Source organism: Papio anubis, chromosome 12 (assembly GCF_008728515.1).
Source record: "Papio anubis isolate 15944 chromosome 12, Panubis1.0, whole genome shotgun sequence".
NCBI lineage: Eukaryota > Metazoa > Chordata > Mammalia > Primates > Cercopithecidae > Papio > Papio anubis.
In genome coordinates this window covers 80,380,292-80,392,381 of record NC_044987.1, presented here as the reverse complement: position 1 = coordinate 80,392,381, position 12,090 = coordinate 80,380,292, and the positions used below count along the sequence as shown (strand labels likewise).

The 12,090-nt window shown below is 38.6% G+C and overlaps 1 protein-coding gene across 4 annotated transcripts in view; it reads right to left on the bottom strand.

Annotated features, from left to right (window-relative positions):
- Positions 1–12,090, bottom strand: part of NELL1 (neural EGFL like 1) — a 960,090-nt gene that overhangs the window by 561,287 nt on the left and 386,713 nt on the right. The gene's annotated exons all lie outside the window — the stretch shown is intronic.

Below are 12,090 nucleotides of genomic sequence, written 5' to 3'. Positions count from 1 at the left end.
CTTTAGGAGCCAGGGCTATTGAACTGCTGCCTTGCTTCATTCAGTCTGGCTCTATCCCTACTGCCTCTGTGATCTGGGCAAATCACTGGACCTCTCTCACTTCAACTTTTCTATCCTCGAATGGAGGTATCCTCATAAGCATGTTGTGAAGATTAAATGCATTAATCCATGATGAGTGTCTGGCCCAGAGCCTAGACCTCTGATAGTGCTCTGTAACTGTTAGCAGTTGGTAATACATTGACCTAGATACTATAATACTCCAAAGTACACAGAGTGGAAGTCAGTATTCCCTTCTAGCCCTCCTTTCCCATCCTCATTATTACCAGAAGTGAAAAAGAATCATTTGAATAACCAAAAAGTATTTTTAAATGGTTTTTACTGAGCTTCTGTGGTATGTTCAACACAATCCTTAACTGTATAGGAATAGAAAATGAAAGGAACAGTCCATGCCCCAGTGTTTTCCCTTGAGAGGCATCCCTGACCCACCTCTCCCACCTTGGTCATGTTTAACCAATCCCTCCTGGGTACTCCTTCCATTCAGTATGAGATCAGTCAAAAAAATAAAACCATAGGTCAATATCCTTCCTAAATAAGGCCAACCATCAATTAGAAAAGATAACAGAAGAAAGAAGGTTTCTATTCATATTAGTGAACCAGACGCTCAAAGACACAGTAATAGATTTATAAAGAATTATGTAAGGCCTATAAAAAAAAAAACTTTAAAATTTTATTAAGGGATATAGAGTCGACTTGCAAAAGAGGGATACTGTGATCACATAAAAGTGTCAGCACTCTCAAAACTATAAATGAAATGCAATTCCAATTAAAATGTATATTTGAAATTTGATACAACTATTAGAAACATCTAGAAAAATCAATAAGAAAGAATAAAGCAATTTTTAAAGGAAAAAGAGAGAAAAATTATAATTGAAAATAAGCCGAGCTAAAAATATGTATAACCTGATATTTAAAACACAGCATAAAGCTACAAAAACTAAAATGCTGACTTAGGTATACATAATTTTTTTTCATATGATAAAAGACATTTTAAATTGGCAGTAAAATTAGGTTTATTTAATAAGTAGTTCTGGTACATTTGATCAACTATTTGAGAAAAAAATAATAACATTAGACACCTACTTCACACCATAAGGCAACATAAGACATAACTAAACAATTAACTGTTTAAAATTAAACTATAAAATAGTGTAGACATTAAAATAGTCCACCAGTGAGGTAGACAAATTATAAAAGCAAGGAAAGAAGCAACATGATAAAGATTTTAAAGGTTTGATGTAAATCAAAAATGTCTGACAATTCAGGAACACCATTAAAAAAATTAAAAGGCAAATTATAAACATAGGAAATAACTGACCATCTTTTAAGTCATAAAAATAAAAAAGACAAAGATGAATATACAAATAGAAAAATGAGCAAAGGACATCAATGTGCAATTCACAGAAGAAATAAAATGTATAATATGCATATAAAAATGTTTAATATATTAGCAAAAATAATGTAAATTAAAACAAAAATGGGCTGTCACTTGTTTACCTACCAAATTAACAAAGTCAAAAACTATAATATTAGTGAAGACAATCCGGTAAGGCTAACAGCACTTATCTATACTGTGGAATATAAATGGTTACACACTTTTTCAAGAACAAATTAGGTTTAATAACTGAGATTTAAGAAGAACTTTAAAATGATAGAATCCATTTTCTTTAGCCATTCCAAATACCATAAGAAAAATAATATACTCACAAAAATATATATATACAAGACCATCACAACACTGTGTTTAAACAATATTAAACATTAGATAATTATAGTACATAAAAGAAACAATGCAAGAAATCATTAAAAATTACGGTTTGAATATTTAAGGTTGAAGAATATATTATTACTATTTGAAAAAGAATGTTGGCAAATAGTAACCATGCTGTTATCCTAACTTTATAAAAAGAAAAATATTTATATTACAGAGAAAGGGTAAGAGAGATAGAAAAAAAACAGAGGGAAACATGCAGGGAAATCGGAGGAGTTCAAATCAAAATGTTAACTGTGGTTTATCTCTAGGTAATAGGATTATGGATGGCTTTATTTCATTTTTAAGATTTTTCTGCATTCCAACTTTTCTGCAATGAAAATGTATGGCTTCTGAAATCAGGGAAAGCAATCATGTTTTGAAAGATACATAGGAAGAACCTACAAAATAGTGAATGGGGAAAAAGCTCAAGTTCTTTGTTGCTGTTGCTATTCTTATTGTTTAGGTTTCATATAAGCAGAAATTGATTTTGACCAAGAATCTGGTTTATCAGAGAGACACATTCGCTCAAGAAAGGCACCCTGCAGCCTGAAGGAGACTTATTGTAAACATGGACACATATACAAAGAAAAGCAATTTTGCCAAACAATTATGTTTTAGGGAAACCTTCCCGGGCCTGACAATTTCTCCAGCTCCATCTGTTTTTGACTGATGGAGACTGTGGCAGGAGGATGCTCTTGAAAGTGACAGAACAGACTGAAAGAAAAGTTGATGGGATTTTTCCCTTCACTGTGTGGGACTCAGGAAGGTTTTCCTGGCACCATCTGCTGCTTCTAAGCTAACACTGAGGATGCAGTACTGAGTGTAACCCTCCGTGTTCCCTGGGGAGGGCTCCTGCCCTGAAGTCTTCAAGGCTCTTGAAGAAAGCTCAAAGCTGTAAGAGTGCACTTAAGTTCAAAATGGGTCACCCTGAGTTCATGTCCTTTGCAGGGACATGGATGAAGCTGGACACCATCATTCTCAGCAAACCAACACAGAAACAGAAAACCAAACATCGCATGTTCTCACTCATAAGTGGGAGTTGAACAATGAAAACACACGGACGCAGAGAGGGGAACATGACACACTGGGGTCTACCAGGGGTTGAGGGCTAGGGGAGCGATAGCGTTAGGAGAAATACCTAATGTAGATGACGGGTTCATGGGTGCAGCAAACCACCATGGCACATGTATACCTATGTAACAAACCTGCACATTCTGCACATGTATCCCAGAATTTAAAGTATAATAATAAAAAAAATGGGTCATCACAACACAGACCAGTTCCAGCTTTACCCATTGTTCAGGTTGGGACCGGGGCCCTCCTGCATATGGGCTCCAGACAGCTGACATTCCGCCTCACTGGGTGGTCTAATATCAAACACAGAGTGTCTGCTATCTCCCTTCAAGCTACCTGGTGTCTCTGCCACAACAAGCCTCAGTGACCCAAACTCTCTCCCCTTATCTACAAATCCCCCACCTGATTTGATCCTGCCCACCATTCCACTTCATCTTTTATCTCCACCTCCCACTCCCTCGACTCACCCACAGACACCGGACTCCTCGTTTCTTCAAATAGGCCAACCTTGTACCTGTCTTGGGACTTTTGCATCTGCATCCCCTCTGCAGTGGATTGCTCTTCTGCAAGGTTTGATGTGGGGGCTTCTCCTCACTCAGACCTCAGCGACCTCCTCAGTGACCAAACTAAATGCACCAATCCTCTTGCCCACTCACTCTCCAGAGTCCCAAATATAACCCACTTTCTTTCTTTCACAGCACAGCTGGAGATTTCCTTCCTCGCTATTTCTTCATACCTGGAACTGTGGCTGGCATTTAGAAGACTACTCGATAAATGTTTATTGATTGACTCACTACATTCATAAATTATTGGCTATACTCCCAACCTATGTTACCATTCTTACCACCTCTGCTGCTACCATGTGGTCCAAGATACCATTATCTCTTCCTGGACTTTTCTGGGAGCCTCCTAAGTGGTCTGCCTTCCTCCCGCCTTGCCACACTGATCTTGTTCAAATGTAAGTGAGATCATGTGACTGTTCAGTTCATACTCTTCCGTGGTCCCAACTTCACCCAAAGCAAAAGCAAAAGGTCTTACAATGATGTGCAAGGCCCTAGAGATCCTGCCTACCCTGGTCTCTACTTCACACCCCACTTTCCCCCATCTCACCACACTCAAGCCATAATGGTCTCCTGGTTGTTCATCCCTGTCTTGGTGCGTTTGTACTGGCTATTTCTTCAGCCTGAAACACTCTTCTCCAGATACCCACATAGCTCACTCACTCTATGGAGGTCTGTTTTTGGCTACTTTCTCAGCGAGGAACACCCTATTAAAAATTGTACCCTTCCCACTACCAGCATTTCCCACCTCCCTGACTCTGCTATATTTTTCTCTTCCACACTTGTCATCTTCTAATATACTACACAATGTACTTATCTATTATGTTTATTTTCTATTTACTCTTGCTAGGATATAGGCACCATAAAAGCAGGGATTTTTCTCAGTTTTTTTTTGTCACTGTTGTAGCCCCTCCCTGGCCCCTAGAACAATGCCTGATGCATTGTAGGTTCTCAATTTTTGTTGAACGAATGAAAGAATGTGTCAGAAGAAGAGAGAAAACAACAAGTATTTATTTTGGCAGCACTGGTGCTAGACATGTGGTGAAGATCACTTCCTTATTCCCCACCACTCCTAGCCCTGGAATCTACAAATGAAAAGTATCATGTCCCATAGAAGGAAGGCCATAGTTATACGGATGCTAATAAAATCCAACCACCGAATTTCTTTTTTTTTTTTAATTACTTTTCTCAGTTTTCTCAGGTTTTATTACTTTTCTCAATAGGTTTTTGGGGAATAGGTGGTGTTTAGTTACATGAATAAGTTCTTTAGTGGTAGTTTCTGAGATTTTGGTGCACTCATCACCTGAGCAATGTACATTGTACTCAATGTATAGTCTTTTATCCCTCAGCCCCCTCCCACCATTTCTCCTGAGTTCCAAAAGTCCATTGTATATTTCTTAGGCCTTTGTGTTCTCATAGCTTAGCTCCCATTTACAAGCGAGAACATACAATGTCTGGTTTTCCATTCCTCCGTTACTTCACTTAAGAATAATGGTCTCCAATTCCATCCAGGTTGCTGTGAATACTATTGCTTCATTCCTTTTTACGGCTGAGTAGTATTCCGCAGTATGTCACATTTTCTTTATCTACTAATTGATTGATGGGCATTTGGGCTGGTTCCATATTTTGTAATTGTGAATTGGGCTGCTATGAACGTGTATGTCAAGTATCTTTTTTGTATAAGGACTTTCTTTCCTCTGGGTAGACCACCACTGGATTTCGAGTATTGGGTGCTGAGTCCAGGAAATGAGAAAGGCATCTATATGAGGTTCCTGACCCTGGGATCCATTTCCATTGGAAAGACATCAACCTCAGCAGCTAGGACAACCTTAGGGAGCCAGTAAGGTGGTGAGGAATTGTAAAGAGTAGCCTCCTGGACCCCAGATCTATAGAGACACAGCCACTGGCTACCTAGAATAGATCTTAGAATCACAGAGTATCAGAATCAGGTGGAATCTTTGTGGTCCTCCAGTCTAACCTCCTTACTCTAAAGATGAGAAAACTAAGTCCCAGAGAGTTTAGGAGACTATGAGGTGACCCTGGTATTTCTTTATCCTAGTTAAAGAAGAAGACAGACGTTAACAAACAAAACATTTTAAAAAATCATTTATCTTCAGAAGCGATTCTTACTGACCCTGACCCAAGCCTTGTAGGCTGATCCAGGATACAGGTTTGAATATGTATGGTCACAGAAGATTTAGAAATAATTTCTCTTCTCTGAGTCAGATAACACTGCATATTTTAATTCTTTCAGTCATTTCAGAGCCTGTGCTATCTAACATTCATGTGACACCTTATTAAATCAACTTCCTTCAAAAAAAAAAAGCCAATTTAAAATAGATTGTCTCAAAAATTACATTTATATAAAATTTATGAGTTTTAAGAAATCGTTATTCAGATTGTCACTTCCAGGAATCTGATTAAAATTATTAGTTGACTGAAGAAAGATTGAAGCTGTTAAAAAAAAAAAAAAAAAAAAAAAAGGGTGGGGGGTGCTTTGCAAGTTTTCTTTTTTCCAGTTTCTCCACATACCCCTAATATCACAATGCTAAACAAAACCATACATATTATCTTATGTGCTAAGAAGGAATGGGGCAAGCCAAGTTAATAATACTGCTGACAAAGGCAGATAATTACATCTTATTTTTTCACTCATCGTCTCTGAAAGCATTTAAGATGCAGCATTAGCCATCACCAGTGATTGACATCTACATCTGTGTTTGCTTGTGGCATCAGTTGTCAAACTAATGTTTGATTAACATATATATGTCTTCCAATTTAACTTTTAAAGCATTGAATTAAGGCCTGCAATAGGGAGTTGCCACGAATTAATGAGTTCTGTGGGTCCTCAAAAAATTTAGCTTACATGCAGCGACATAAAGCTGGTATCTTGGTTGGGAATGGATCTGTGTATTCTGAGAACCATCAAGCTGTGTGGAGGACCTTAAAAAGATGTCTGCAAGAGAGCATCCAGACTTAAAGGGTTTTCCCTCTTCCCTCATGGCTTACCAGGAAAATACTTAGGCAGTATTACATGTATACCATGACCTAAAAATGCAGCTCAGAAAGCTTCGACACAACTCACTTGAGTGTAGAAAGAGGATCTATAAACTAAAAGACAAGAAGAGGACCTTAGAGATGGATCTGTAATGTCATTCTAGGCCAGCCACACTGTACAACTCCGGGAAGAGCCATTCCCACTATATTCTATATGAATAGTGTTTCCTGGAGTTATCCAGCGGCCCCCTCCTCTCTGCCAGTAAACCTCCTTCCCCATTTTCTACTGTTTCCCATTATCAGGGCATGGACATTTTTAAACCCATGGAGTCACATCTAAGGAGCAAGAGCAAGGGCTTTGTGCTTTACTGTAAAAACTTTCTGCCATCAATAATGCTCTTTGTTTCCTCATTCAGGGACTCATCCTACAAACATTCACTGACAGCTTACATTTGCCAGGCTTTGGCAATCAGAGAAAAAAGTTGAGTTGAGTCAGAGTTTTATATAAAGACAAAGAAACCATATCTAATGTGCAGAACCACTTGAGACACGAAAGAGCATGAGGGTGAACCACCAGGTTTCCCACGGACATAAGGAAAACACAATGAGGAGGACTCAGGGTTTTACACGTTGGCTCCAGCATACTGCAATTTGAAACTCTTAACAAAGAAGTCTGCCCCATTCTCTGAAGATTTGGTCAGTTGCTGGCAAAAATTCCCATAACAATTCCCCTCCCTATATCCATATCTCTGGGGAGTTCTCCACCACACTAACTCTGGGCTTGGACATGTGACTGACTTTGGGTAGTAGGACAATAGCTACCACCACAAAAGCAGAGACATAAAAAATGCTTGTGCGTTGGGGCTTGCTTTCTCTTGCTGCTCTTGGGAACTACAAAAACATTGCTAAGTGACCAAGCCCACGCTATCTAACTAGAGGATGACAGATACGTGGCCATTCATCCCACTGTCCCACTTGATATCAAGCCAACTTCCAGTCATGTGAGTGGGTCCTTCATCTACTATCCAGCCCTAGCTGGCATAAAGAAACTTAAGAAATTATATACATTTTTGTTACATGGCAGTAAGTGTTGGGATGCTTTATTATTCAGCAAAAGTTACTGAGTCAGTGGTGGCTCACGCCTGTAAACCCAGCACTTTGGGAGGCCAAGGAGGGTGGATCACCTGAAGTCAGGAGTTCGGGACCAGCCTGAGCAATATGGTGAAACACCATCTCCACTAAAAATACAAAAATTAGCCAGGAGTGGTGGCATGCACCTGTAGTCCCAGCCACTCAGGAGGCTGAGACAGGAGAATCGCTTGAACCCAGGAAATGGAGGTTGCAGGGAGCCGAGATGATACCACAGCACTCCAGCCTGGGCAACAGAGCAAGATGTAATCTCAAAAAAAAAAAAAAGTTATTGAGTCAATATCTCACTGTGAGGCAGCAGACTCTAAAGATACATCCTACGGCAGTGGCCCCAGTTAGCAAATAAGGTGTTTATGTGCAGTTCCACACATTTAATCAAATGCAGTCTAGCTCTCATCTTAGGGGGAGTTTGCTCTATGTTCCTTAATGATAGACCTTATAAGTCACTAAGGTTTCTGGCATCATCTAGAAGCCAAATCAACTAAAGTTGGCTAAAAGAGATGTAATTTCTTTGGGAGAGAGAAAAATTTGAAAACTCTTGCAATGGGGTGGCTGCTCAGGAGAAGTTTCAAAAGCAAAATCAAAAGCATGTTGAAAAGGGTAACAGTAAAGCTTCCTTTAAGAACTGCAGAGGCTTTGTGGCCTAGCTCCCTTATAAAGGCCTGAAACGGTTATTCCTTCAGATTCTGTAAGTGTGGGTAACTGACAGCTTTCAGCTGAGTCTCTTTCTGGGAATTTCCCTCAGTGGAGGAGAGCTGCCTTTGCCAGAATAGGATTATCAGAATTTGGTCTCCTTCCTAGGGGGCACATCCAATGACTAGTGTCTGCCAGGTTGATGTGATCCATTTCTTTCAATGCAGGGCAACTCGGCTGAGCCATCCCAGCATCAGAGCTTCCCATGGAACTGGCTGAGGCTTATATTGTGACTGCATGGTAGTTCAACTTCTCCCTTTTCCTGCTCTGTTTCTTCCATTTTTTCACAGATATGGATCTTGAGAACACCTCCCCCCACCCCGCCCCCAATAAATTCCTGCATGCTAGTCTCCAAGTCAGAGTGTGCTTTCTGGGGAAGCACATCTTAGGGACTCTCAGCAGCACTGAACTCTGTCTTGCCAGCTGGAACAATAAAGGGCAGCAAGCACGGAGGGAAGTGCATAACAGGATAATGCCAACAGAGGAAAATGAGAGAAGCCAGCGGAGGCATGGACATTCCATGTGCATGGAAAGGAAGGGAGGGAAATGAGAGCCTAAGAATCCTGAGGTAGTTGGTAAACAGCGCTAAACATGCTTGTGGCTGTCTCCCTGTGGTTTGCATAGCCCCTGGAAAGCAAGAATCATCTTTGTTTACAACACGAAAAAGGTCAAGCCTAAGTCACAGGTGCCAGAAAATTACAAGGAACCCAGCAAGTTAAAAACTCCTCTCCTGTAAAAGCGAGGACGAGAAGCAAGGGAACATGGTTATGTTATGCAAGAGAGGATTGTAAAAGGAAAAAAGACATCAACAGAGTGAAGGAAGCAAAGAGGACATCATAATTAGGAATACAAATGACGACCTCACAAAAGACCCAAAGGTATAAAAAACACTTTCACTTTTTTAAATGAATACGAAAATTCTGAAGAAACAGACAACTTCCTAGGAAACATGACCATAGATTGACTCAGAAGTATAAAATGTGAGATCAAAAACTGTATAATAAATAGAAAGACATCCAGCAATTATTTAAAAAAAAAAAAAAACTCCAGATCTCTTTTTACCAGAAACTTGTTTCAAACTTCAAAATTACCAATAGCCCCTATACTTTATTAGTGTCCTGAGTTAAGGAAAAAAAATGGATGTTTCCTAGTAAGTCATAACTGGGTCTACTCTAGGGTGGACAAAAGAGTCAGAAACAAAACACAGAAAGTAGTACCCAGCTGTGCAAGAAAAGCCTTATAGGGCAATTCAGTGTGGAACCGCCATCAGCATAAGGGTGTAAAGGCAAAAGACCTCAGCTCTGGGCCTCCCTGACTTGAAGTATTCACCTTCTACATGATGTGCTGATCACCTAGTTTTTGGCACACTTCTCTGAAGAATCAGAGAGATGCTGGGGAGCAGTGTCCATTCACTCGCATCCTCAGCTGCTGTACACCCTTTAGACTGCACGTTAGCTGGTTCACTAGACAAACCAAATAGAAGTAACCTTAAACTAATTGTGAGTTAGCTTTCTTGAACCTAAACTAGCCCTCTGAAGTCTGGTTAAACTTTTCCTAGCTCATTTTATAAGTTAGCATAAACTTGGTAATAAAACCTAATACAATAACACAAAAGAATTAGAAAGATAGCTCCAAGATAAAAGCCAGCTTTGGTGTACAATACTAGGAAATAGTATTTAAGAAATTTAGAAATTCTAGAAATGTTACATCTGAAATGTTAAATAAATTGCTTACTACTACTAACTAAGTAGGCATTTGTTCAGTAATGCAAAATGGCTTGACATTAGAAAAGCTATTAGCATATTACAATGACATCAAGAAGTCATTTATTAACAGCCATTAGGTTCATCTAATAAATGCCTAAAATAAATGTAAAATCTGATACCAATTATTATAAAATTGTATCTTAAAAAAGTATTTCCATTAAATTATAAACAAAAAACAGGGGGGATGCATACTATCACTTTTTTAAACAGCTACCATCAGAAAGTTCTAGCTGACAAATACAACTGAAAAGAAAAGGATAGAATTGGTAATTCTTTGCAGAAAGTAGGTGGTTTGTTTTATCTAGACTTCCCAAGAGTAACATTTCTCCTACTTAAATTCATGGAAGCCTAAAAGTTCATGGGTATATTATCAGGGATTCTCCAGTCTCCAACAGTGATTCTATACTTACATCTGTATTCCTCTGATCATCTGAAAAACAAATATAAGCTTTTAGCAAATCTAGAGTAAACAGGCCAGCCACTGGGGCTCATGCCTGTAATCCCAACACTTTGAGGGGCCAAGGTGAGAGTATCACTTGAGCCCAAGTATTCAAGACCAGCCCGGGCAACTGAAGGAAACCCCATCACTACAAAAAAAAAAAAAATTTAAAAATTAGCCAGGCATGGTGGCACATGGCTATAGTCCCAGCTGCTTGGGAGGCTGAGGTGGGACAATCCCCTGAGCCTGGGAAGCCAAAGCTGTAGTGAGCTGTATTCACACCACACCACTGCATTCCAGCCTGGGTGACAGAGTGAGACCCTGCCTCAAAATAAATAAATAAATAAATAGATAGATAGATAAATAAATAATTGAGTAAATAAATGGGCAAACCTGCATTTGGCCAGCAGGCCAAAAATATTATAGTTGTGAATGTCACTTGATTGAGACACAATTGCTCCTAAGTATTACTGTTTTAATCATTGAGTATTGATAAGAAAAGAACAAAGTCAGGCATAACATAAATTTTGCATTTTCATCAAGTGATGGGAAAAGAGGACACCAGGGAGAGAATTGAGTCTGCATAGAACACATTACAGCTGAGGCATGCTAAACCCAATCTAGGCTCAGTCAGTACACAGCCATACCAAAAGCGCTGGTTTGAATTCAGCCAAATAATGGTAGTAAGAACATATACGATAAGTGCTGTTAACTTGATGTTGATTAGTTTTGTGGTTTATAATTAAGAGCCACCAGAATAAAAAATGCACTCTTAGTTATAAGTTTTATATTTTAGAAATATTCTTCTAATTATCTCAAAAATATTTTAAATTGTCAGGTTGCTCAAAATATTTTTTGTCTTTAAAAATTGGTCTATACTTTACAGAGACTTAAAAACACTGCCTTAGAGAATCAATTAAAATGCCATTAACACTCACAAAAGAGTTCAGTAATAAAGACAGATATAAAGTAAATATACAGAAATCAATAACATCCTTAAATGCCTGCCATAAAATGGTAAAAAATATAATGGAAAAAGATAATCACCATATTAGCAGCACAACAAACGATAACCAGAAATAACATTAACAAGAAATATTCAGAGAGGACATGTGTGTTTTGGGGGGGGATTATAAAACTTTACCTAGAGACTCAAGAGTACTTGAATATGTGGAAAGGCGTTTATGACTAAACAATGTTTAAAAGGCAGTTATTCTGAAATTTAATTATATGTTTAATTTAATTTCAATTAAAGTCCATATAGGATTATTACTGAAATGTGGCTATGTTGGTCTGGAAGAAGGCAATGTTGAAAATAGCCAAGAAAATTTAGCAAAGGTAAGAAACGAGGAGGTGGTCAGGAACAGAAAAGTTCTAAAAAAACAAAATTAACATAAATTAATTAAGTACATTAAACAGGTATCTTTCTAGCAGAGCTTCTTGGAGCTTTCTATATGCTAATATAAACTATTATGCTAATACAGATGGTGAGGAAGAAGGTGACAGAATAGTATGCAGTGTTTACCAAGTGTATTTGAACATGAAACTCTTCTCTATAAAACATTTCCTATGTATATAATTTCTGTATGCCACAGAACAGTT